Source organism: Hibiscus syriacus, unplaced genomic scaffold (assembly GCF_006381635.1).
Source record: "Hibiscus syriacus cultivar Baekdansim isolate YM2019G1 unplaced genomic scaffold, ASM638163v2 tig00111835_pilon, whole genome shotgun sequence".
NCBI classification, from domain to species: Eukaryota; Viridiplantae; Streptophyta; class Magnoliopsida; order Malvales; family Malvaceae; genus Hibiscus; species Hibiscus syriacus.
The window spans coordinates 648,018-675,373 of NW_024063193.1; the positions used below are offsets into that span (position 1 = coordinate 648,018).

Here is a 27,356-nt window from a genome sequence, read left to right on the forward strand (position 1 = left end):
AGCATTATTTAGTAGCCAACATGTGAGGGTAAGTTTTATTTGATGTTTACGGTACTTATTATCTTGTTATTTATCTTATGTGCACTAACCCATTTTTGTTATATGTCTATTTTATTTTGATTTTATTGCATTCCATCTTCATGTCATTCAAAGGTGTTAATTCACAAGTGATTGACTAATAAGAATGATGGTCATAATAAGTACCGTAAATATGGTCATAATGAGACAAGAAATACTTAACCATGTAGTTAAAACTGGGAGATCCAAAGATGTTCAAACGATCCATGAAGAAGGACAACCGATGAATGAAGAATTATAAAGCTGATCGAATACTTCCTTTAAAGGAGCAAATGCCAAGATGTTCCCTCAGAAGATAAATACAATCATACGAAGGACGAGAAAACCCTTCATAAAGACATGAAAACCACTTTGTATTGAAAGTAAAAATGGAGATCTCAAGATTTAATTTAAGGACATCCGGTGTCATCAAAGGTAATAAAATACGGTGAAAAATTTGGGTGCAATGTTGGATTCCATAAAGAGTACGGCTCAAGGAAATGAAGAAAAGAAGAATCACAATTGTATTTTGACTACATGGTGCAATGAAATCTTGTTGTCTAAATAAAGGTTGTTCTATGATGGTCACTTTTGGAATTAACACCTTTTGCATTTGTATTTGGCATCCACATTTGCATTCGCATTGCTTTAATTTTAGCATTTTTACATGCATCAATCATGAAAATGTGAGAATAACTCATGAAAGATATTGTGACTGAAACGTTGAAAGCAAATTGAAGTTACCCCGGGGTGTGTTTCTAGAAATATAGAAAGCAAGGAATGATATATTAACACGTATTGGTAGGATCGAGAGAATTCAGGAGCAACTCGTAAAGACCCAACAGGAGATGATCGATCAAGCAAAAAGCTTCCAGAATGAATCAAGAGAATAAATGGCCAAATTAATGGAGATGGTGAATGTTGTGATCCATGGAGAAAAACCACTAGAGGATCCTATTGTAAAGGCTTTAAATGGGATTATGAATACCAGTGGTGGAGCTGAAATGAAAGTGACATGTGATCAAGAACCTGTTAAGGTGCAAGATATCTCATGCTAGCTCCAAAAATTAGATGTGGTCGTAGAGGGACCAACAATGAATGAATAAGATAATCGTTACTCAAAGAGGAGGGGCATAGAAGAGGATCGAATACTGATCAAGAAATCTAAGAATGATCAATCTCTCATGATTAAATGTTCTAACCTTCACAATCATCCAGTCAAGTCAACCAAGTTCTATCTCTAAAGACATCCGTAAGTAGCCTCTCGACAAGAGAAGTAGATGAGAAGGAAAGAAAGTGCAGGGTTTTCAGATCCCTCTCTTCCACTTTTCGTGTGAAGAATTATATTAAAAAATGCTCACATCTGGATTGATTACACCGCGATATGCCAAGCCACAGTGGCCTCCGAATGAGAAGTGGATCTATAAGGAGGTTCATTGGATAAACCAGACTAGAACCCTAGATTGTTCAGGGTAGAATAGAAAAGGGTTAAGGTTCAATGCTCGGAAAGCGTTGCCCCAACAAAGATTAATGCAGCCAAGTTCGGTGAAGGACACATGGCGAAGATGGGAAAGAAAATCAAAACAAAAGGGCTCCAATGGATGTAATCTAAGATTGGCCCACAGGTTTAAGAACGATTTGGGCAGATGTAACCCTATAAACTCCTCAAACACCTATATCAGATTTCTTGATGACAAGTGGGGCTTTGGATAGTTTAGAGAGTCTGACGAATACTCTACCAATCACAGTTGTAATAAATGCTCAGAATCGGGCGAAAACTATCGTCACCAAGGAGAATTGTTTTGGATATAAATTTGGGCCCAATTTCCAACCATGGAAGAAAAGGCTGAAGAAGAGGAAAAGAACAACAAGAAAGGAGAGGGTAGTATTTTAGAGCATATGAAGAATACTTTTTAGTTTGGGGTTTTTAATACTGAACCACAGTTGGTGGATGTAACTTAGGAAGAAGATCCAATTGAGGATCTACAGCTGCAAGATGCTTAAAGATGACGGGAATGAAAATTTGTGATTAGTATCTGACCTTGTTTCCCATCGAACAATCAGACTATAAAGGATCTTCTCGTAGTTTTTAGATGAAGTTTAGAGTAATATTCGGAATTAACCCTTATGCTTTTGCCCGCGAGCATTAAGGAATTTTTTGTGAGGGCTACTATGTTAATTGTACTTTTCTGCGATTAAAGATGCTTGTGTTCATTTCTCAAGTGGCAATCATTTTTATATATTTTTTTCATTCTTTAAATTCTTTATCATTTTTGACACTTATATTATTATTAGTATTCTTTTGTTTATCCCATACAAACGTCTATTATTTTTCCGAATGTATATATTTGTTCCAAATTTTCTTTGCAGGTGTCTCAATCGTTAATAGCATGAATGTTTCTGAATTCTAATCATGAGATAAATTTCGAGCGGCCTGTGTTTAGTAGAAACATATGAGTGCAAAAATAAGGTAGAATATGAGGTTTCTAACAAATTATTGAGGCTAATGGAAAATTAAGGTAATCAGGTCTTATCTCACAGACAAGAAGTCGGGATTCCGAGTCTGAGAACAACAAATGGGAAAATAGATAGTTAAAATATTTGTAATACTTTATCAAGAATCGGTGGAGTTGCTTCAAGTTGTCAAAATCATCTTTTTCTGGTCTTATCAAGCATATCAGGATTGAATATAGAGATTGTAGTACATGTGTTCCTGATTTATCATTGATCCTCTCTTTTACATCCCTCGAAAATTTATTGAAATGTGCGCTGGGGACAACATAACAAGTCCGGGGAGAAGTGGAGACTCATCTAGTACTGGTGCAAGAAGCTCATAAATTACAAGACCCGATAATTGTTGATCCCAAAAGTCATGATGTGCTCGAAGGCTCAGACAGTACATATTTCCATACTACTTGGTTAATATCCAAACCTTTTCCTCTAAAGTGTTTGATGAAGTCACCGACTTTGACAGACAATTTGGCGATGGAAAATATTGTTTGACACTATATAAGTGAGTCTGAAAAGCATTGAAAGAAGTTTCCAAAGTAGATTTTCTGACTAGTAGAGTGTCTGATGATTATGAGTCCCTGTTGTGCATATCCACTATGGAAGAAATTGAATCAAATGACAAATCTTGAAGTCTTTATTCTAATGAGGCATTCAATGCTTCAGGACGAGGAATTGGGACAGTGCTAGCTTCTCCAAAAAATCGTCTACTATCCTCTTACCAGCATATGAGATTTCTTTAGCACTGACAGTATGATAGAATTCAAGGTTTACACTATGAGGATAAGAACGACCATATAAATAAAATAGTTGAAATTAATTGGGGAGGATAATGAGAGTTTTCATAAGAAATTGTCTTTCATCATGTATGCATGTACTCGAACAAGGTATAATTTTGTTTCTATTTAGCCTTGCTCACTGTGATTAAGATTTTGTTACTTTAAGTTCTGACAAAGATAAATATAAGACCAAGCTGAATGAGCCCAAGCTCAACACGATCATTTCAACCTCATTGAAGAAAAGAGGTCAGAAGTTATCTGCCTGGGACTGATGTGTTAGAATCAAACGAAGTGAGCTTTTCAATTTTGAGAGGGTGATCTGGTGATTGAAAAGATCTTGCCAATTCATAAGGATTTCTATGAGAAATAGGTGCCTAAGGGAGCAAAGACCACATGTTATCAATAACGCCTTTTCTAGAGAAGTGTTATTGAGTAATCCAATAATTTTGTATCTAGTTTAGAAATATCACAAAAAAAGGAAAAAGAAAAAGAAAAAATAAAGAAAGAAAAAAGAAAAAGAAATAAGAAATAAGAAAAAAAGGAAGAATATATAAGAAAAAGAATAAGGAAAATTGAAAAGGGGCTCAAGACAAGGATCCACCAAGATCGTTTTAAAGACGAATGAAGGATTTGAGGTGAAAATCCGAAAGTGCAGAGCTCGAATACATTTTAATAGGCACCATGCAAGTAAAACACCCACAAGAGTCTGATATTTTGAGAGAAGCTTCATATCTACAGATATTTTGGCAACATTTGCATTCTTCTAGACAGAAGCTTACCTAGTGCTCCAAATTATATCAAGTTAATTGGTTCAAGAACATTCATGTTATTGATGCTTGAGGCATTTGACTTTATTTCTTGATTTTTATCATTTCCATGATTGCCATGACTTTGTAAAAATTCTAATTTCATCCTTTCAAACATAATTTTGTTCATTTACAAATGTCTTATAAGTAGATTAACATAGTTCAAAAGAAAACAAAAGTTTTTTTAATATTACTTTAAATTGATCTTTTAAAGTGCATAAAATCTGAAGTAGTCCAAAACCTTGACACTCATGTTCATTTGTTAAAGGGTGTATGCCCAGGAACGGTATGTGAGCTGAATTCATGTACGTAACCACGTGGGGATAGCTATTTGATCCCTATCAAAGAAGTCTCTCTAGGATATTTGGATCGGGGAATATAAACAAGCTAATTTCTTAAATGATAGAGATCTTAGAAGCTATTGAGGCTTATTTTACATCTTAGAGAAAAAGAATAGGTGATGCCAAAGTAATGAATCATTCCCCAATCTCGAAAGCAAATAGTACAAGAGACCAGAAGGACTAGAGGATAGAACTTATAGCACTTCCTCGTGACGTTGTCGGTAACCCATCAAGAGGCAGATGATCACCCTGTTTAAAAGGGGCACATATCCCAGTGCATAGAGAAAATGCAAGAATGCAACCAGTCAAAGATGAATTTTGGCACCCAAGTGGGGAGGTGCCATGAAAGTACCCACCCTAGGGCATAACCAGAAACCCATATCAAGATTCAGACCAAGAAGACATTGAGAACAAGCCATGCAATTTGGAGTGTCATAAGCAAAACATGAATTTGAGTAGAGCTTACCTTGTAAAGCAAACCAGCCAAGCATCAATTAACTGTAGAGTCCCGAAAAACAACTCTGAAAGCGCATTTGAGCCAAAGAAAGAAAGGGGCGTCAAGATCATATTATTGACCGCAACAATAATTGAAACATTTCTTCTAAGATTATAATGTCGATGAGAAGAAAAGAGGACACAAAGACAAGATGATTGGGCAGAACTTCAGAAGTTGCAAGCTGCTACACCGATATCTGAGCAAACCCTAGAGAAGAATGATCAAGAGGAAGAAGTCATGGTTCTCCACTTTGGAATTAAAGGAAAATTGAATCAACATTTGTGCATGCATGAGAACATCATTTGCATAAAAGAAAATACATTGCATTGCATTTACATTTCACACATAAACATTTGGTTTTTACATATCTTCAAATGGAAAAAAGATTCATGGTATTAAAATCCCAACAAGTGGAAGCTGGAACTCAAACCTCAAATATAAGGAATCACATTCAGGGAGGCAGACTCCCATATTCGATGGTTGCGAGACAAATTTGCACAAGAAAAATCAATTTTCGAAGATTATCTTGAAATCCAAATCTTTAAGTATGATCTTTCAAATTTTTGAACTTATACTAACAATTGGTAATGTTTAATTTGCAGATTTGATATTCCCTTAGAAGAAGTGGAACAAGTCTGTCTCGATTCAATGGATCAACTCCCCCAGATCTGATATTCCCTTAGAAGAAACGGAACATACAAGATTGATATTCCCTAAGTGACAGCGGAACAAGTCTACCCCGATTCAATGGATCAACTCCCCCAGATCTGATATTCTCTTTCAAAGAAGAAAAACAGATCTCTATCTCTCTTCCAAGATTTGATATTCCCTGAGTGACAGCGGAACAAGTCTGCCCCAATTCAATGAATCAACTCCCCAAGAACTGATATTCCCTTTCAAAGAAGCGGAACAAATCCCTCTCTTCTAAGATTTGATATTCTTTGAGTGAAAGCGGAACAAGTCTGCCCCGATTCAATGGATCAACTCCCCTATATCTAATATTCCCTTTCAAAGAAGCAGAACAGATCACTCTCTTCCAAGATTTGATATTCCCTGAGTGACAGCGGAACAAGTCTTCCCCGATTCAATGGATCAACTCCCCCAGATATGATATTCCCTTTCAAAGAAGCGGAACAGATCTCTCTTCCAGGATTTGATATTCCCTGAGTGACAGTGGAACAAGTCTACCCCGATTCAATATATTAACTCCCCCAGATCTGATATTCCCTTTTAAAGAAGCGAATAAATCCCTCTCTTCTAAGATTTGATATTCTCTGAGTGACAGCGGAATAAGTCTACCCGATTGAATGGATCAACTCCCCCATATTTGATATTCCCTTTCAAAGAAGCATTACAAATCCCTCTATTCCAAGATCTGATATCCCTTAGTGGCAGCGGAACATATCCCTTATCATATCTCAAACCTTGAAGTTGACTGGATCAAAAACACATTGTCTCTTCGTCTTTGCCCTATTCTTGTTTACACAAGAATGGGCAAAGAGGGGCAGCTGTTGACACTCATTTTTCGTCTCGTTTTTATGTTATTATTATTATTATTATTATTATTAATTACTATTAATATTTTTATTTCTCTTGCAGGCTTTACAACAAGCCCAAACTGGGCCCAATTACAAAGGGTCATCTGACCCAAACCCGGAACCCGATAGTAACCCAAACCCGGAGCCCAATCAACCCGGTTACAACCTAACTCGGACCCGATTACAGCAGCCCATGCTCAGCCTAAACTTGTTGTCGTCGCCACAAAAACCAATCCCAAACCATCACCGTTTCATCCACTCCCAGGACACCGCCTCTGCCACCAATCGAAGGCCCTGCAAGTGTCAGAAGCATAGATCAGAACAAATCAAACAAATCGTAATATGCAAAAACAACTTTTCAGTGGAACTCACTTGGTTTCAGAGAAAAAGCATAAAACAAAAATCAAAAAATATAAATCGGGGTTCTATAAATACCCCAAACCAAAATGTAAACGGGGTTCTTCTTTTGGATTTTTCGAGAGAAAACAAATGAATAAAGCATCAAAGTTTAAAGGTATTTTTTCGATTTTATTTGTTTGTATTTTTACAGTAAGTTTCAAAAGAAAAAATAATGAAATAAAAATCAAATTTGCATGTAATAAAAATGAAAGAAAAGGTTGGATCTATTACCTTTAAGAGATAGACGAACCGGGGTCGTTTCATCGTCGTCGGGGAAGGAAGAAGCCGAACGGTCGGGGACCTTTGGGGTTTTTTTAGGGGTGTTTAAGGTCGTTTTTGCCAAAGGTAGGGTCCTAGAGTTGTAGATCTAAATGAAATAAAAATGTCTTACTTTGTTGTACGAGTGTTGCATGTTATATACATATATTTTATATTATTTTGTTTGTTGATGATAATTGTGTGATTTTTATATGCTTTCCAATAATATGTATGTAAATGTATTTTGTTTGTACATATAACTTTAGGTTTTGTTTTAAATTAATTTTGCATGATATCCTAATAAGCATGACTCGAATCGAAATAAATTGACTAAGGGTAATATTCTATTATTTTAATATTGTCGTAAAGTAACTGTCTTAACGTATTAGAAAGTTACTTTCGATAATTTTAAAATAAAAGTCTATCCTATTTAGTGACACGAATTGAATCAATTTCATTTTTAAATTTCGGGAATTGAGAAAAAAAACAATGTTATTTTAATTAAATTCATCGAGAAAAGATTGTTAAAAAGAATCTAAGGTCTTATCTCGAGATATTTAAATAATTGAACATCCTTCTTCTCATTAAATATTGGTAAAGTAAATAATTAATTCCTTGTTTGTCGTACTTTTTATTTGTTTTATTTTTGCATGTGTTTTCCTGTAGATTTTCAAAACAATAACATTCAAATCGACTTGAGAATAGTAATATCTTTTCATTTCGTTCCGAGTAATAAATGACTGCTTTAAGGTATGAGAGCTCATTTATTCTCGATTAGAAATCATTAGATATTATCGTTTTCATTCGAATCGCTTTATAATTTTAAGGCGAAATAGTCATATCCCTTTATTTCAATTGGGGAAATAAATGATTGTTTTAATGCACAAAAAGTCATTTATTCTCTATTGGAAATAATTAGATATTATCGTTTTTACTTTTAAAATTATTTTCGATGTTATTATTTTGAAATAATAGTGAACTTTAGAATGGAATTTTAATATTTCTTTATTTCGATTGGAGTAAAAACCAATTGCTTCAAGGTATGAGAGATTAATTATTCTCGATAGGAAATAATTAAATATTATTACGTTTCATCTAAAAATTCATAGAGCATTATTTTAGGGGATCTTAAATTAAATTAGACTCGAACTTGTACATTTTATTGCAAAGACAATTAATTAATCGACTAGGTACCGATTTAGGGCGTTGTGGGGGTGTTAATCCTTCCCCACACGTAACCGACTCCCCAACTCAAATTTTGGTAACACAGACAGTTAGTTTGTTGTTTTAATTAAAATTAATATTTTATTAAAATGGCAAATACATTTTGGGTGCCCAATCACACCCTAATCAAAGATTGGTTGCGACTCCTCAAACCATGTTTTTATCACAAACCGATCGATCCAAAGAATCATTTTCAAAACGGGGACCCCTTCCTTTTCCCCTTCGGGAAAAGACCGTTTTGACAGTTGTCATAATCAAATGCCCCACTGGCTCATAAAAACCATGCCCATAAATGATCAAATTTTGTAACTTGCTCTTTGGAGCCCTATAATTCTTAGTGGCCTGCCCCAAACTTCATATTTAGCTCTCAAATCTTTTCTAGGTGCGAACAAGGTGACCTTAATTTACCTTCAATATTTCTATTACAAGATTCTCCGCGATTTACTACCAGGATCCGTGATTAATGCACGCTCAGATGCAATATATTATGCAATGTATAACGTATATATGTGAATGTAAAGATGCAAAAATGCACATACGAATGCAAAAATATAGAAATAAGAATGCAAAATGTGTGATGCAAAAGCATATATACAAAATGTGTCATTCCAGAGTGACCATCTTAAAACAATTTTCATTTAACACAAGGATTTCGATATGTCAAACAAACTTTACATATAAGGGATAACCTTAACTCCTAACTTTCTATTTCTCTTATAAGTCGAGTTAACTTACACTCATGCTCAGGTGTTGAGTTGTCAATCTTTTTCAATTCTCTTGCAAATCTAGCTAAATAAACCAATTTGTGAGCCACATTGCTTGCTTGGACAACAACTTCTTGCATGACATCATCTTTTTCCTTAATATTCTGTGACAATTCTAGGAGCAGTAAACAAAGTTGTTCCTTTTTCCTTGAGCTCCTCTCGACTTGGATTGAACTAGAGTCTTCAGGTTTATTTCTCCTGACGTTGGGAGCAGACTCTTAAATGACCACGAGTTCTGATTGCAGGGCTTCTTTTTATCTTTCTGAATTTTTACAGTTGTCACCATTTCCTTGGGGTCTCCAGACGACTTGTTGATATGATTGATGACTCTAAAATCAACTTGTTCTAAAGTAATCCATTGTGTATTTGACACCACAGGATTGTTTTCATCGAGCTCTTTTCTTTCTTTTGTAGAAGTCTTTTTCCTTTGGCCAAAGAAGCTATTCTATTCATCATCTTGGATATTTGCTATCTTATCTCATTTTTCTCTTCGTCAGACACACGATCTTTGGGCACATAGTTCTCCACTATTCTCGGAGTTTCCTCATGATGTCATTCCCTAGCGACTTTATAGTTTACTTGACCGTAAAACCCTTTGTCCATCATGAAAACCTTTTACTCTGATGACCACTCACGAATCAACATCTTGATTATGTCATGATCATGCAATGCAAGTAAAAGGAAAAGCAACATAAAAACACATTAGCACAAAATGACAAGAATTATTGTAAAAGCAATCAAAATAAATTAATAAGCTATTGCAAAACAAGAATGCAAATGCGAATGCACAAGGTGTTAATTCTAAAAGCAATCACCGTAGAATAACCTTCATCAGACATAAGTGCTCCTTACACTAGACAGACGAGCTTCATTTTCTTCATGTACCCGATCTAGGACTTTCTCACGATTTGATGTTATCTTTGTAGTTGTTGTTGGACTCCTCAAAGTGTTGACCACCTTTCTTCATTTTAATTCACCCATTATCATTATGGGATCTCTATACTTCCATTTTCGTGGGATTCTCCAAGAGTAAAGCGGCCTTGATATCTCGCGAAGGATATTCTCACTCTTGACTCAACTATCATATTGATATTTGATACCATATTGATTATTTTTTAATGGGCATCTTCGATCAATCTTTGAGCTCTTCTCTCATCTATCAACTTTGTTTGTAAGTTGTCGTCTTTACGGAGTTGACTATCTAGTTATGGAACTCTTATGTTGATATGAAAGCCTTCTAATTTGATCAATCACTTATGAATTTACACCTTGTTTGGTTATGATGTGAAAATGCAAATGCAAACATAAGGCATATTAAAATAAGATAAAACAAAAAAAATTTGTTAGTACCACTTAACCAAAAAGTATAATAAATATGTATGAAAGGAAAATATCCAACCAAACATGGTATCTACCCTGACATGCTTTTATAACAATTCTACCCAACATATTTTTCTACCCTCATGCTTTGTTCAACATATATATCCTAACCTCATGCCATCTAGTTCGCATGCTTGTTTTGAAAAAAAAACCTAACAACATACTCTTCTAATTCTCATGTTGTTTGCAAAATAAATAAATAAATTCGAGGAAAAGGTTAGAGTGAGTTTCCCTTTTTGTGACTTTTGAAGAACCACAGACAAAAATTCAGTATGAAACATGTAGAGTTTTGGTATTACTAATAGGGTACTCGAATTGTCCTTTGCTGGTGCGCCCTTGGGCCTACCAGAACCTCGATCCTCACCCATTATAGGCTTAAATGGGTCGAGTTCAATTCGAGAGGATGCATTTCCCTATGTCCATGCGAGAAAACTTAATGTTTCGCTCATAAACACGAGGCATATGTACCTCAGAGGTTACTTATTAAAGCCCATACAAAGAAAAATAATTTTTCGCACGCAAGCGTAACATTCACCCCTACCTAAAGGGACAGAGCACAGTTAGAAGGCTCTAAGTATCGAATGGTTATAGTGTGAGTGGGGGGGGAACTCACAATCCTTCACCTCGATCCAAAAATAGAAAGACCAAAACAAAAGTAAAAAATCTAAAACATGTAAATCACATGTTAATACAACTAATAAATAAAAGATGTACAATGTGATGCAACCAAAACATGAGGATAAAAATTCAAATATCATTCGAATTTACCATTTTTCAACTAAAAAGATTATGTATAATCAATTAAGGCCTGACTTTCTAACGTCCTCAGCGGAGTCACCAAGCTGTCAGAATGATCCTTAAGCTTTTTAGGGCTACGGCGGGGAGAGATCCAACTTAATATTGGCAAAGATTGAGTTTTAAAATAAAGAACAAATAAATAGTTTTGGAGTCGCCATCGACCATTGGGTTAGGTAAGTCGAATACCTAAAAATACCTTTTAAAATAATTTTAAAAGATAAAAAAATTATATGTGTTTAACTGGAAATTTGTTTTGAAAAGGCTTCGGGAGTCGATTGCATGTGGGGAATGATTGTCAACCCCACAACGCCCGAAATCGGTACCTAAGTGATTATACGTCATCTAAATATTGAAATTGGCAAATTCGAATATACATTTAAATTATGATCATTTTTTAGAAAAATATAAAGGGTATTATTTTGCACGAACAATTCTCGAAAATACCTTCCTTTTCAGTTAAGGGGGCATTTCCATAGATTCCCCATACAAAAGAATATTGCCCAAATTTTTAGATAACATACATACATTAATTACATTAAAAAACAAATTCATTCGAATATAAAATGTATTATTTTGTTCGAACAATTCTTGGAAACACACTCATTGTCAATTAAGGCGCATTTTTATAAATTCCCCATGTAAAATAATATTTGAAAATATTACAACTAGCGGGAAATTAACAAATATATAAATGATGGACCAAAATAATAAAAATGTTAACTTTAGGGATTAAGATATACAACCAACAAGAAATTAGGGCAACCATTGCAAAATTTTCACAGAGTAGGCGATGCAATCGTAAATAAACCAAATTTGATCATTCATGACTAAAATGGAAATTATTAAAGTAAGGCACTCAAATTAAAAAATTCCTAAAAATAAGATAACAAGTGAAATGTGAATAAAATGAAATATAAATAAAAATAATATCCAAATCATAAACCATCAGTGACTAAAATGCATAAATTGAAGATATCACATCTAAATTATAATAAAATAATAAACATACCCCAAACAGTGGCTAAAATGAATAAAAGTAAAAATTAGTGAATAAATTCGAATAAATGACAATAATAAAAAATGACTAAATTGAAATAAACACAAATTATAGCACAAAATTAAAGAAATAAAAAAAATAGAGGACAAGTAACTGAAATGGAAAAATTCACATAAAGTAAAGGGACCTGTAAGAAAATAAACCAAAATGTTAATACTAAGAAATGAAAAGGGAAAATAACAAAGTAAGGACAATTAATTTGAAAAGATCTCATGATAGTGACCAAAATGCAAGTTTTTGAAACTTGAGAGGACCGCGGAAGAGACTAAACCATTGGGGTCGAAACGCACGGTTATAGCCCAAAACGACGCCGTTTGTTTTGTGTTATATATACCCATTTTTTGTTCTTTTTTTCCTCATTTTCCCTTATTCACTCTCTCTCATTCCTCAGACTCTCTTGCTTCTCTCTACATTTCTCCAGAAACTGGCGACAAACGCCATCGCCAACTACCGCGTCGGGCACCGGCCGCCACCGTCTCCGATTGTCGTTGGCTACCAAACTTTAGGGATTTATTCGCCCTGTCGCCGTGAGGTCAGATCAGGACTTCATTTGTAAGATTCGACCCTCAACTCCACAAAAAGGGTCGAGAATCCTTCGGCTTTTCGTTCTCCAATCTACCTTTTCCATTGTTGGATCGACCAAAGATTTAAGTATGATGTTCCCCTTCTCCATATGCTTCTCCTCACCGTTCGGATTCGGTAATGGAGGCCCCGAACGCCGACGAAGCCTCTGAACGAAGGTATAATTTCCTTTCTTCTTCTATTGTTTTACGTTGTTAAAAAAGGACTTGTATTTCGAAAATAAAAAAATATTGCTCTCAAAATATTTCTTCTTGTATTGCTTTGCTCCAAAGAGGGTTGAGCTCCCTTTTTTTCCAAGTTTTTTTCAAATGGGGAGAGACCCCTGCTTTACACACTGTTATCCCCCTCGAAATAGTCTCCCTCTCATACATTTCTCTATGGGTTTTTGATACCCAAATACAAAATAATTTCCCCCTCTCTCCACCGAGACCCTCTCTGGTTTTTATTGCCCCCTAATTTTGTTGTTGCCTGTTGATTTTTATGGCCTCCCTCTACGTATGTTGATGACAGATGGTAGGGGAATGATTTCCCCTAGAACCGATCATTTCATTCCCAATTTTTTTGGATTTTGATTAGTTTTTTAATGGGTTATTAGATTTGGATTAGATATCTGACTGACATGGTTGTTTTTTGCCACTGTTCGGTCTGTTGTTGATGATGGCGACATGGGGAGTGATCGACGACGACTCGTATGGCTTCGGCTAATGGTGGTGACACATCCTTCATTTCCCTTGGTAGTGGAGGCGACGGCAAAAGACTAGGGTTAGAAACCCTAACTGGTTAGCTTTTTGAAATAGGCCCGGGTTTGGATCAATTTGGACCCGGGTCTGGGTTTCGGTTTGGGCCTAGGAGTTGAACTTTGATCTAGGCCCGCTTAGTCACTTGGGGCAGGGTTTGGGTCTGATGACCCTTTGTAATTGGGGCCCAACTTGGGCTTGTAATTTGTAATCTGAAAATAAAAATAATATTAATAAATAATGATAATAATAATAATAATAATAATAATAAACTGAACAAAAATGGGTATCTACAAAAAAAAATATGTACTGTATAATTCAGGGGAGATTCTCATTGTCATGGATCTGGATTTGAAGTTCCTTAGGAAGAATATCAGAGCGGTATCGCAAGAACCGTCGCTCTTTTCGAGCACCATCGAAGATAATATAAAAGTAGGAAATATTGATGCAAGTGATCAACAGATCCGGGCTGCCACAACGATGGCGAATGCACATACTTTCGTCTCCCAACTTCTGAATCAGTACTTAACCGAGGTCATCTGCCTAGTCTCCGATCACTCGCTCGACAGATCTTGTTAAGTTTCTACCATGCCATGCGTGAATCAACCAATAAATGATCATTTGTAGTTGAAATGGAATGCAGGTAGGCCAAAGAGGACTGCAACTATCAGGAGGGCAGAAACAAAGAATTGCCATAGCAAGAGCTGTTCTAAAGAATCCTCTGATTCTTTTACTCAATGAAGCGACAAGTGCTCTCGATACGGAGTCGGAGAAACTGGTTCAAGATGCTCTGGAGAAGGCCATGCAAGGGAGAACCGTTATCCTAATCGGACACCGGATGTCAACCATCGTCAATGCCGATAAAATTGCAGTTGTGGAGAACGGACAAGTTACAGAAACATGAACTCCCTCTTGCTTGTTAGCCTCAAGCAATTTCTACAACAAACTGTTCAGTATTCAGAACATCGGGTGAATTCACGAGTCAAGGTAGGTTCGAACAAATTTCCCGCCAATACCTAAGGTAAATTAATGCATAACTCTAACTTGCTTGGAATGTGGAAATATGGCAGGGCTACTGAAATTACTGAAGAATCTGTTACTACTGATAAACACATTTCATCTCTAGATATTGAGCAAAAGGAGGAAACAAGAGAACTCGGTCGACATCTTACTGAATCTTTTGAGCAAATTGAACATCAAAGGATGAAAAAAACGATTACCTTTTTCAGAATTTGGTTTGGCTTAAGCAAACGTGATGTTGCGAAAATTGCTACTGGTTCTATAGCTGCAGCATTTGTTGGTGTTTCGAAGCCTTTTTTCGGATTCTTCATCATTACTGTGGGAGTCGGATACTACGAGAAAGATGCAAAGCAGCTAGTGGGAAAGTATTCGATCATATTTGCTGTTATAGGATTGCTTGCTTTATTCCTGCACACCCTGCAGCATTACTTCTATGGAGTGGTTAGAGAAACGGCGATGGCAAACCTCAGGAAAGCTCTATATTCAGGTACTAATCTATTGCGTCCAAATGTGTTGTTCGAAATCGGGATCTTATCTTAGGAACATACTTAACACCTGCAGCATTAAACTATTTCAGGTGTACTACGTAATGAAGTTCCTTGGATCGAGAAACCAGAGAACAATGTTGGCTCACTTACATCAATGATACTTCGATCGTCAAAACCATAATCTTCGATCGGATGTCCGTTATCATCCAGTGTATTTCTTCGATATTAATCGTAAGCATGGTTGTTAACTGGAGAATGGGACTGGTAGCTTGGGCAGTGATGCCTTGCCACTTCATTGGTGGACTCATTCAGGCCAAGTCTGCCAAAGGATTCGCAGGTGACTCGGCTGCTATACACCGTGAAGTCGTTGCCCTTGTTTCTGAATCCGCAGCCAACATACGAACAATCGCATCGTTTTTCCAAGAAGAACACATACTAAGGAAAGCCAGAATTGCCATGGAAAAGCCAATGAAAAGGAGCAGGAAAGAAAGCATCAAATATGGCATCATTCAAGGGTTTTCCCTCTGTTTATGGAACATTGCTCATGCTGTTGCTTTATGGTACACAACGATCTTGGTAGATCGACGACAAGCAAGTTTCGAAAACGGCATCAGATCATACCAGATTTTCTCCCTCACAGTACCATCAATCACTGAACTATGGACATTGATCCCTTCAGTCATTTCAGCAATCAATGTACTAACACCAGCATTCGAAACAATCGATTGTAAAACCGAAATCGAACTGGAAAAACCCAAAGATTCACAACTCGAGAGGATCAAAGGCAAAATCGAGTTTGATAATGTTAAACTCAACTATCCTCTAAGGCCAGAGGTGACTGTCCTTAACAACTTCAGTTTACGAATCGAATCCGGAACCAAAGTAGCCCTTGTTGGACCAAGTGGAGCTGGTAAATCCTCGGTGCTAGCCATTTTGCTAATGTTTTACGTTCCATTAGAAGGAAAAGTTCTCATTGATGACAAGAACATAGAGGAATACAATCTAAAGATGTTGAGGAGACAAATCGGATTAGTCCAACAAGAGCCCTTCTGTTCAGTTCATCCATTAGAGACAACATATGTTACGGAACCGAACAAGCCTCCGAAACCGAAATCATCGAGGTATCGAGACAAGCAAACATACACGAATTCGTTAGCAACTTGTCCGATGGTTACGACACGGTCGTTGGCGAAAAAGGGTGTCAACTTTTGGGTGGACAAAAGCAGAGGATCTCTATTGCTCGAACTTTACTTAGAGGCCTGCAGTATTGCTTATGGATGAAGAACCTAGTGTACTCGATGGCGAGTCTGAAAGAGCCATCGTGAATGCCATGGAATCGATGAATCAGAACGGTACGTGTAGGATCACGCAGATTACGGTGACGAATAGATTGTTGACGATAATGAACTCGGATTCGATCGTTGTAATGGATAAAGGAGATTGTTGAGACTGGTTCTCACTCCACATTGGTATCAGTATCCGAGGGACTATTCAAGATTGTTCAAGCTCCAGAATGCAATGCAACATTAATACACCCACAAATGTAATCCCAGTGGTAGTTTTAATATAATGCTCTCACACGCATTTGCATATGCATTATATATATATAATATATATATATATATATATATATATATAAAAGTGTCTAAATTATACTCAAAATTAATTTTTGATGTTTAAAGAATTTTTCGTTAAAAATAGGTGTATGATATTTTTTTCATTACACTTTTAAATGACTACCGTTAAAAAACCGTTAAGTGACACATATCATGTTCAGATATTTTTTAAATATTTTATTTTAAAAAATAAAAAATATAAACGTAATATGTATCACTTAACGTTTTTTTAACTGTAGGCATCTAATAGTGTAACGGAAAAAAATATTATACTTCTATTTTTAACAAAAAAAATCTTTAGACACCAAAAGTCAATTATAGATGTAATTTAATCACTTATTTTTATATTAAGTTATATATATATATATATATATATATATATATTCAAACAAACTCATTAAATGATTTTATTGGTAAAACACAGTGTTATTCTCATTTGAGATAATCATGTATTTATATATTATTAATTATTAGATTTTTTTGGTAATTTATTAATTAGATTTTTAAATAGAGTTTAAAGTAAATTTGAGATGGATAATTTTTAAAAAAAACTTAAATTATATTCGAATTTTGTTGTTTTAGTATCAGATTGAATTTGAGTCAACCTAGAAACTATCTTGATCCATCATATTATTATATGTTTTTTTAATTATAATTATTATAATTTCAATAATTTTAAATTTAGTTTAATTTTGAGAAAATATAAGTTTTTAAGCATCTTTTAGAAATATGAAAACGATTTAAGAAAATAATATAATATCCGGTATTTATACACTCTCATCCGAATACGAGTAATACAAATGGTTTAACTCAGAATAATTGGAATCCGTTATCCATAAGGATTGGGGCGGTTGCCTTCTCCACCTCCCATTCTTAATCCCCTATCCCTGTTAGCACCCAAATTAATTCCGTGCCCAAACATCATTTTCAATCTCAACTATTGTTGTGAATTTTATATTTTATTCAATTATTTTTAATTAGCTACTTATTTATTCACTATATTTTAAAAAATATAAAGTAATTGTTTTCATTCGATTCATATAATTCAATACATAATATGATATAAGTGTTTGGATGAAAAATTGTATAAATAAATATTTTAAATAATTTGGGATGATTATAAGATAATACATGTTCAAAATATTTTTTAATCATTTGACAATGCACATATTGTATTTAACATTTAAATCACTCAAAAGATTTTATATAATTATAATTAACATTTCATATATAATTAATTTAAAATACAATTATTACATTTAATTAAAATTAACCTCAACAATGAAGTGATAAGTATTAATAGACAAGTTTTAGGAAAATAGAGACATTAATTTCACATAAAAAACAATAAAATTATGAATTTTATTAGACAGGTATTTTATATAAAAAGAATAATGACCCGTAATTAGAGTGATCTTTTAACTATTTGATTTTACATTGAATACTCCAATGTATGAGGTAAATATGATAAACAACGCTGGTAATAATGTAACAGTAGTGTCAACAAAAGAAACTGTCACACATTGAAAAAGTAAAGATACAAACCTCACATAAAAAAATTTAAACATTAATCACATGCTAATACAAATATTTTAATAACAATTAACCAATTATTGTTATGTTTGGATTCTTATTATTTAAATATCTTAAAGTTTATATAAAAATTATTTCAAAAATATTTAATAAAATTAGTTGTTATTAATAAATAAAATATAGGTACACTATTTCAAATACTATCACCTTTAAGTTCGGACTCGTATATGTCATTAACGGTTTAATTTTTTTTAATTAATTTTAACATTGACGTTTTAGTTTAACTGCAATTATACCACCCTGCTTTAATGGCTTAACGACACGATGACATGGTATCTCCGTGCTGTGAAGTTGGTAACTGACTTCCTCATCAAAACGACGTTGTTTTGGCACGACTATTTTGATGTTAAAATAACCCAAAAGAACGTCGTTTTACTTAAGAATGAAAAATATGAAATAACATGCTTAGGGGAATTCGAACTTTAATCCCTTGCAAGAAAAGTTAAAGCCTAACCATTAAGCCAACTTTAATTTTTGTTATATTTTTATAAATATTCTAAAAATGTAAACTTTTAGTTAAGATTAATTCTGATATTTTAAAATAACATAGGGACTAAACCTAAATTTTTTCATATTTTCCTCTCTCTCACCCTCTTCTTTATCTCCATACCCCAACGGATCAAACATCATTGATGGGTTAATATGACCCCCTAATACCATCGAAGTACTAAAACCAGTAAATTAATCTCCATAGACTATTGCAAACTTAACGAAAATACTAGCAGTGCAGTAAACGAGAACGAATATCATGACGCCGAAGGTCCAAGCAATGCGGAGAATACCGACACCAGCACAAGGATCGGTGGAAAAATTATCATGGCTTTTGTAGTCGATTATGGTGGAGACAGTGAATCGATGATGTAATGGAAGAGCAGAGTGGTGATGAACTCGAATATAAAAGTCTTGTAGAATGACCATTTCGTTAGTTCTATTGTATCGATCGTCGTCGGGATCCACGTTTTGGACTTTTTAATATCAAAATAGTTGTGCCAAAACAATATCATTTTGGTGAGGGAGACATGTTACCTATGTCAGCGTAGGAGATGCATGTCATCGTACCGTTAAACCACTAACGATAGGGTGACATAATTACATTTAAACTTAAACATCGGTATTAAAATTAATAAAATGAAAACGTAACATAAACGAACTCGGACTTAAAAGTAAATTGTATTTGAAGTAGTTTACCCTAAAATATATTATGTAAATATCTTAAATACAATTATATTACCATATACACCCCAACATACCAAAAGACTGGTAATAAAAGACTCCACGCTTCCGCTCCTTCTCTTTCCTCTATCAAACGGTTAGCTTAGCTGCGGTTTCGATTCTTTGCTTGGGTTGAGCCACTAAAAGTAAAACTTTTCTGAATCCGATTGAAACCCCCAGATTTTTAAAGGATTCGATCGTTGAAATCTGGGTTTTTGTTAGGGAAAAGAAACAATTTGTAGCTTGAAAAGCTAGAACAGAGATGAGTACAATTACAGCCAATTTATCCCTTTATTCGGCAACGCCCGGTCCACGTTTAATCAAATGCTCTAATGGGAAATCATCTCCGGATGCCAAAACCTCGATGATTACGTTAAAACTGGCGTCGTTTCAATCCACTGCAACCGCCGTCAATGTTTCTATAAAGGCGAGGAAAAGGGTTTTCCCCTGCCAAGCTGTCTCCACCGCTTCCATCGACAAGGACGAGAAATACGCGTCGGTTTCAGGGTCGGAGGGAGGCCCCGGAGGAGGTGGCTAAAGTTGGGGCCAAGGTTAGAGTAAAAGTGCCTCTCAAAGTTTATCATGTGAATCGAGTCCCGGAGTTGGATCTGAACGGCATGGAAGGAGTGATCAAACAATTCGTGGGGAGAAAATAATCTCAGTGACCAAAAATCTCAGATAATATACGATTTTGATCAATTTTTTTTGGATTTGCGAAAATGACTAACAAAATCGTAATGCGATCTCTAATTCGCATTGCGATCTCCACTATCGCAAATTCGCGTTGCATTTCGCGTTGCGATAGTTGAAAATCGCATTGCGATTTTTCATTTCGCGTTGCGATAGTCTACAGTTGTCGTTGCGATTTTTCAAATTCGTTGTGATAGTTAAAAAAAAAAATTTGTTTCTTAAGAATTTTCTCTAAAAAGATAGTATCCGTACGTACGTGTCGAAGACACGTATTACCACGACCACGACCACGACCCGAGACGAGACGGCGGCAGCAGCGGCGCGCGAGAGTCCCCCTTGTTCTCTTCCACTCAACAAGGAAGTGGGAAATTCAAGCCTTAAATACCATTCCCAATAGTGTTTCCAATAATATGTGGGATTGAACATTACCAACACCATAAAATCTTAGTTCCCGACCACCACTTTACTAATCAAAGAGATCGAAATATGAAGGGACTGTTAAATTGCATACATAAGCATCTGTTGAGTGGAAGCATAAAAACATAGAGAATATTAATTTGTTCAACCAATAGGGTGGTTACAATCAATACATAGAGAAAATTGTATGTTGGCATAATTTTGATTGAATGAAAAACAAAACGGTCCATATTGTCAATGGCAGCGACATGCTGATAACTTTACAATAATTGATGCATTATTGATTCATATGTAATTTGGGGAGGTGATAGAATGAGACGTCTAGATATTGTCAATTGTAACTTCACTTTATAATTGATATGTTTCAACTGTGGATGCATTGTTTTAAAATTTTGTAAACTAAAGGTGCATTCATCTCCACCCTAATTTGATTTTCACTAATTATTTCTAACGCTTACTAATTGTTCAAAGAAAGTATTTAAGCATAAAACATTTACCTTGCCTCATCTGCATCCATTTCTTTTTTTTTACAAAATTTACTCTATTTAAAATGACTATTAATTTTAAGTTGTGTCAGGAAAACTCTATATTATTATTATAAACATTTTAATTACTCTATATTTAAAATGACTATCAAACGGTTTTGATATGTGGTCGGGAACTAAGATTCTATGGTGTTGGTAATGCTCAATCCCACATAGTATTGGAAACACTATTGGGAATGATATTTAAGGCTTGAATTTCCTACTTCCTTGTTGAGTGGAAGAGAACAAAGGGGACTCTCGCGCGCCGCCGCCGCCGTCTCGTCTCGGATCGTGGCCGTGGTCGTGGTCGTGGTCGTGGTCATACGTGTCTTTGACACGTCCGCGCGGATACTATCTTTTTAGAGAAAATTCTTAAGAAACAAAATCTTTTTTTTAACTATCACAACGAATTTGGAAAATCGCAACGACAACTGTAGACTATCGCAACGAATTTGTAAACTATCGCAACAACAACTGTAGACTATCGCAACGAATTTGGAAAATCGCAACGACAACTGTAGACTATCTCAACGCGATTTTCAACTATCGCAACGCGAAATGCAACGCGAATTTGCGATAGTGGAGATCGTAATGAGAATTAGAGATCGCATTACGATTTTGTTGGTCATTTTCGCAAATCCAAAAAAAAATTGGTCAAAATCGTATATTATCTGGGATTTTTGGTCACTGAGGTTATTTTCTCTTCGTGGGGATCTGGAAAGGGAAAAGGATTTCACCTAATCTTCCCTACAAGGTGGAATTCGTCACTGAGATTGAAGGACGAGGACCTGTTAAGTTCGTTGCCCATCTTAAGGAGGATGAATTGGAATTCCTTGATTAGAATCCTGATTCTTTTCTGTGTATGTCAGGCATAATACTTTCTATCCTATAACCATAAAACACCCTAAATTGCCCAGTGTTGTATGTAATTTTTACATTTACCTTTCATTTCTACCTGGGAATGGCTTTTTTTTTTATTAATTGTTAGCATTGAAGTTTCCGTATCCATGGGTTACCAACTTACCTTCAAAAGATACCATTTTTAAAGCCTGCTGACTAGTTAATTGCTTATTTGTGTATATTGTGGTATGCTAATACGATATATTTTGTTTTTTAGAATCAATATTTTTGAAAAATTACAAAGTGCTCCTCTTATTTGCTAATATTTTTAATGTCTTTTGCTCAAATATTTTCAAGAAAATATATCGGGTGTGAAGAGCGTTACTTTATAGAATAAGTACGAACTTCAACAGCCGTTTGATGCTTTTCCTTCCTGGGAATCTTGGCAAAAATGGAGTCTCTTTCATGAATTACACTTAAAATGCCATCAGGAACTTGCCACTATACCACACCTGATTATCTATCCAGCCCTTCTGAATGGCTAGGGTGGGCGGTTTATATATGATTTAATTGTTGTGTATGCTCTCTCGCAATTGATATGGTTTGATTTGGACTGTTTTTGCTCTTAATCACTGTACCATATGTGAACTGTATAAGTGGTGTGTGGCTCGTTTAGTATTGATCTAAAAGTGTCAATCATTATACACTCAATGCACCCACACGTGCCTCGATCTTCGCATTCTTCACAAACAACAGAAGAAGCTCATGTTTCTCTTCTATGAAAGTGCTAAACATGATTATATCATCCAAGTAGATGACTATGAACTTGTCAAGGCACCCATGGAACACCGAGTCACACAAGTCATTTTCGATTCATCCCCTTTGGCCACCCTCAGCTGATGGTATCCCGACGTGAGATCAAATTCGTGAAATACTTGGCACTATTCAGTTGGTCAAACAAATCGACAATTAGAAGAATGGGTTATTTATTCATGATAGTTACTTTATTAATGCCCTATAATCCACGCACAATCTCAAACTCCCATCATATTTCTTTTGGACAACACAGGCGCTCGAAAGGTGACTTCGAGGGTCAAAATAATCATGCATAAAGCAACCCATCCAACTACTTTTCTAACTTAGCCAGCTCTGTAGGACTCATCCGAAAAAAAGGCACTTCGCATGAGGCTTTACTCTCGGATTTACTGGATTTTGTAATGGTATTAGCCATAATTTTTCAGTACTTAGAACCCCTCAACAAAATGGAGTTGTTGAGAGGAAAAATCAAACTTTCGAAGAAATGGCTAGAACCATGATTTGTGAAAATAATTTGCCAAAATATTTTTGGGTGGAAGCCACAAATACCGCTTGTTATGTTATTAATCGTGTAATGATTAGGCCTATTTTGAAGAAACTCCATATGAACTATTTAAAAATAAAAAAAGTCTAACATTAGCTATTTTCATCATTTTGGATGTAATTATTTTGTTTTAAACAACGATAAAGACAATCTTGGCAAATTTGATGCTAAAAGTGATGAAGGAATTTTTCTGGGTTATTCTTTAAATTCTAAAGCTTATCGAGTATTTAATAAAATAACTTTAGTTGTAGAAGAGTCCATACATGTTGTTTTCAATGATAATCCCCTTCCAAGGAAGGATTCTTGTTTGATTGATGATGTAGGTATTATAAACAAAAATGATGTTAGACATGACATTGGAGAACCATCATCAAAGGAAGAAACGAAAGATGAGGAAACTCATGATCCTCTCGAGAATCCAACCATTGAAGAAAGGGAAGTATCTTACCCAAGAGAGTACAACTATGTCAAGGATGGTGAAATAATAGGTGATCCATACAAAGGGGTAACAACTCGATCCTCTCTTAGAAACATTTGTAATTATGTTGCATTTATCTCATGCATAGAGCCTAAGGAATATTAAAGAAGCATTAAATGATGAACATTGGATTATGGCTATGCAAGAAGAGTTAAATCAATTTGAGAGGAGTAAAGTTTGGACATTAGTTGAAAGACCTAGTAATAAATCTACTGTAGGTACTAGATGAGTATTTAAGAATAAGCTTGATGAAAGTGGTAATATAGTGAGAAATAAGGCTAGACTTGTTACTCAATGCTATATTCAAGAAGAAGGCATAGACTATTATGAAACATACGCTCCCATAGCTAGGATGGAAGCAATTAGAATGTTATTAGCATTTGCATGTTTTCATGAATTTAAATTATATTAAATGGATGTTAAAAGTGCATTTCTAAATGGTTTTATAAAAGAAGAAGTGTATGTGGAACAACCTCCAGGTTTTGAAGATTCAAAATTTCTGGATCATGTTCTTAAATTGACAAAAGCGTTTTATGGTTTAAAACAAGCTCCTAGAGCTTGGTATGAAAGATTGTCAAATTTTTTAATTGAAAATGGTTTTTCAAAAGGGAAGGTTGACACTACATTGTTTTTAAAGCATAAAGGTAAAGATTTATTAGTAGTTCAAATTTATATTGATGATATAATATTTGGTTCTACTAATGATGTTCTTTGCTAAGAATTTTCTAAGCTAATGCAAAGTGAATTCGAGATGAGCATGATGGGGGAGCTCTCATTTTTCTTGGGACTCCAAATCAAGCAAAGAAAAGATGACATCTTCATCAATCAAGCTAAGTACGTCAAAGATATGCTCAAGAAGTTTGGACTGAAAAATGGGAAACCTCATGACACTCCAATGAACTCATCAACAAAGCTTGACATAGATGAATGAGGTAAATGTGTGGATGTTAAATTATATAGGTCAATGATTGGCTCTTTGCTTTATCTAACTACAAGTAGACCGGAAATTATGTTTAGTGTTTTCTTATGTGCTAGATTTCAATCATGCCCTAAGGAATCACATTTACTAGCTGTTAAGAGAATCTTTAGATACCTTAAGGACACTCCTAGTTTAGGACTTTGGTATCCTAGAGACTCTAGTTTTATCTTGCATGCCTTCTTTGATGCGGATTATGGATGATGCAAATTAGATAGGAAAAACACCTCCGGTACTTGCCAATTCCTTGGAAATATGTTGATTTTCTAGTTTTCAAAGAAACAAAATTGTGTTGCATTATCTACCACTGAAGCATAATACATTTCGGCTGGTAGTTGTTGTGCACAAGTTTTATGAATGAAACAACAACTTTTTGATTATGGAATTGAAGTAGGTATCATTCCTATCAAGTGTGACAATACTAGTGTTATTTGTCTCACTAAAAATCTCATCCAACATCTAGAACTAAGCATATTGAAATAAGACATCACTTCATTAGAGACTATGTCGCTAAGGAAGATGTAGTTCTAGAATTTGTTAATACTTTGTACCAATTAGCGGATATCTTTACAAAACCTTTAGACAAAGAAAGATTTTGGACACTTAGGAGAGAATTAGGTTTAACTGACCTATCTTCACATAGTGTTTAAAATAATTTTAGCAGTTTTAAGAATAAATGAAAAATGCTTATAATAATAATTTTTGATTGCATTCTTTGCTAATAGTTAGGGGGAGTTTATGTTCTTTGGTGAAAATTAATGTTCAAATGTAGTTTAAGGATTAAACTGATTGATTGAACATGATTAATTTTCAATATATGAGTTGCCAATACCACTAGAGCTAATTAATTTATCATTTTGAGTATTTAAAACGGATTTTTGACATTTTTGTGCTTAATGCATTGATCACTTAACAGTGCATCGATGCATCCCTTTGAATGTGCATCGATACACCATGAAGGTGCACTGATGCACTCCTTGAATGTGCATCGATGCACAAGGACATGCATCTATGCATACGTCGGGTTTTGGGTATTAAAACTCTATTTTCTCATTCTTTCAAACCCCTAAGCTTCCAAACACTTGCCGTTCGTCCCTCCCTCATCCAAAATCTCCATTCTTACTACAAAATCAACATTTTTTTATTGGAATTCATTCTCATTTCATCTCAAGTCCTGCTACTATCATTAAATCGTGCAACACAACTTCTCATTCTCATCAATCCGAAATTTTCAAGGTATTTTTCTAAAAACCTCTATTTTATCATATTTTAATTTTAGAACTAGTTTAGATTAGTTCTAGGATGAACATTATATCGGTCGTTGATTGTTTGGTGATTAGAAACTAGATTTTACAACAAATTTCATCAAAAACACACAATATTTCAAAATTTTATTTGAAATTAAAAAAATTGAAAATCTTTTGATTTATTTAGATGTTTTTGACTCAATTATGTTGTTTCTCATGAAAACTATACATGTTATGATTTTTCAAAAATTATTTTCAAATAGTTTTCAAAACCTTGCCCATTAGGATTTAGTTTAGAGAACCTTGAATTATTACGGACTCAATTGAGTTTTGGGATTGATTAAATTGCATACATGTATTTTTCAAATTGCAGGTTACATTCCTTATTCCGATTCCTTAAACCATGTCAAATCCTAAACGCCCTAGGACCTCTTCTAGTTGCTCTACCCGACCTCCTAATCCTATTCCTCCTCCACCTACAAATCTTATAGGATCCTGTTTTAATATACCTGAACGTCGTAGAGACGACTTGTACCATAGGTACATGAATTCTTTCCAATCTTATAGAATCCGGGAAGAGCGTATTCCTTCTGTTCAGGCCATGATTGATATTGACTTCGAATACCTTCCGATTCTCAAAACATGGAAGTTTGATAAAATGTTTCACCTCAAACCTATCGTCTATCATCAGTTAGTCCACATTTTCTACTCTAATGTGGTATGTATTCAAAACCAGACTCAATGTAGGACTATAGCAATCAGATCCTACCTTTTAGGATAATATATTAATATTGACTCCGAGACTATAGCTTCACATTTTGGGCTAGATGACGATGGTTTATATAATGAGAAAGAAACTGTGGAATATCCCTATGTTCCAAATGCTAGTGTCAGTACTCTATGATCTCATCATGATCGTCTTCTTCATTTGATGATCTCTTGGTGGTTTAGACCATCCGGAGGTAGGTACTCCACTCTTCATACTAGGGATTTACGGTGGATGCACTGTATCAATAATAAGAACAAAATAAAATTGCCACACATTATATTTAGTGAGCTAGTGGACACCATAAACATTATTCCTTCAAAACATGTCGAAACATTAGTTTATGGATGTCTTCTTAGTAATATTTTTATCAAAATTGGTCTTAACGTTTCTCTTGACAATCCC

General features: G+C 34.9%; 2 pseudogenes; both read left to right on the plus strand.

Moving 5' to 3' along the window:
• The window catches only part of LOC120171724, a 31,195-nt pseudogene extending 14,433 nt beyond the window's left edge, over positions 1 to 16,762 (plus strand).
• Positions 16,763 to 19,760: 2,998 nt separating this feature from the next.
• On the plus strand, positions 19,761 to 22,361 carry LOC120171732 (annotated as a pseudogene).
• Positions 22,362 to 27,356: the final 4,995 nt, after the last annotated feature.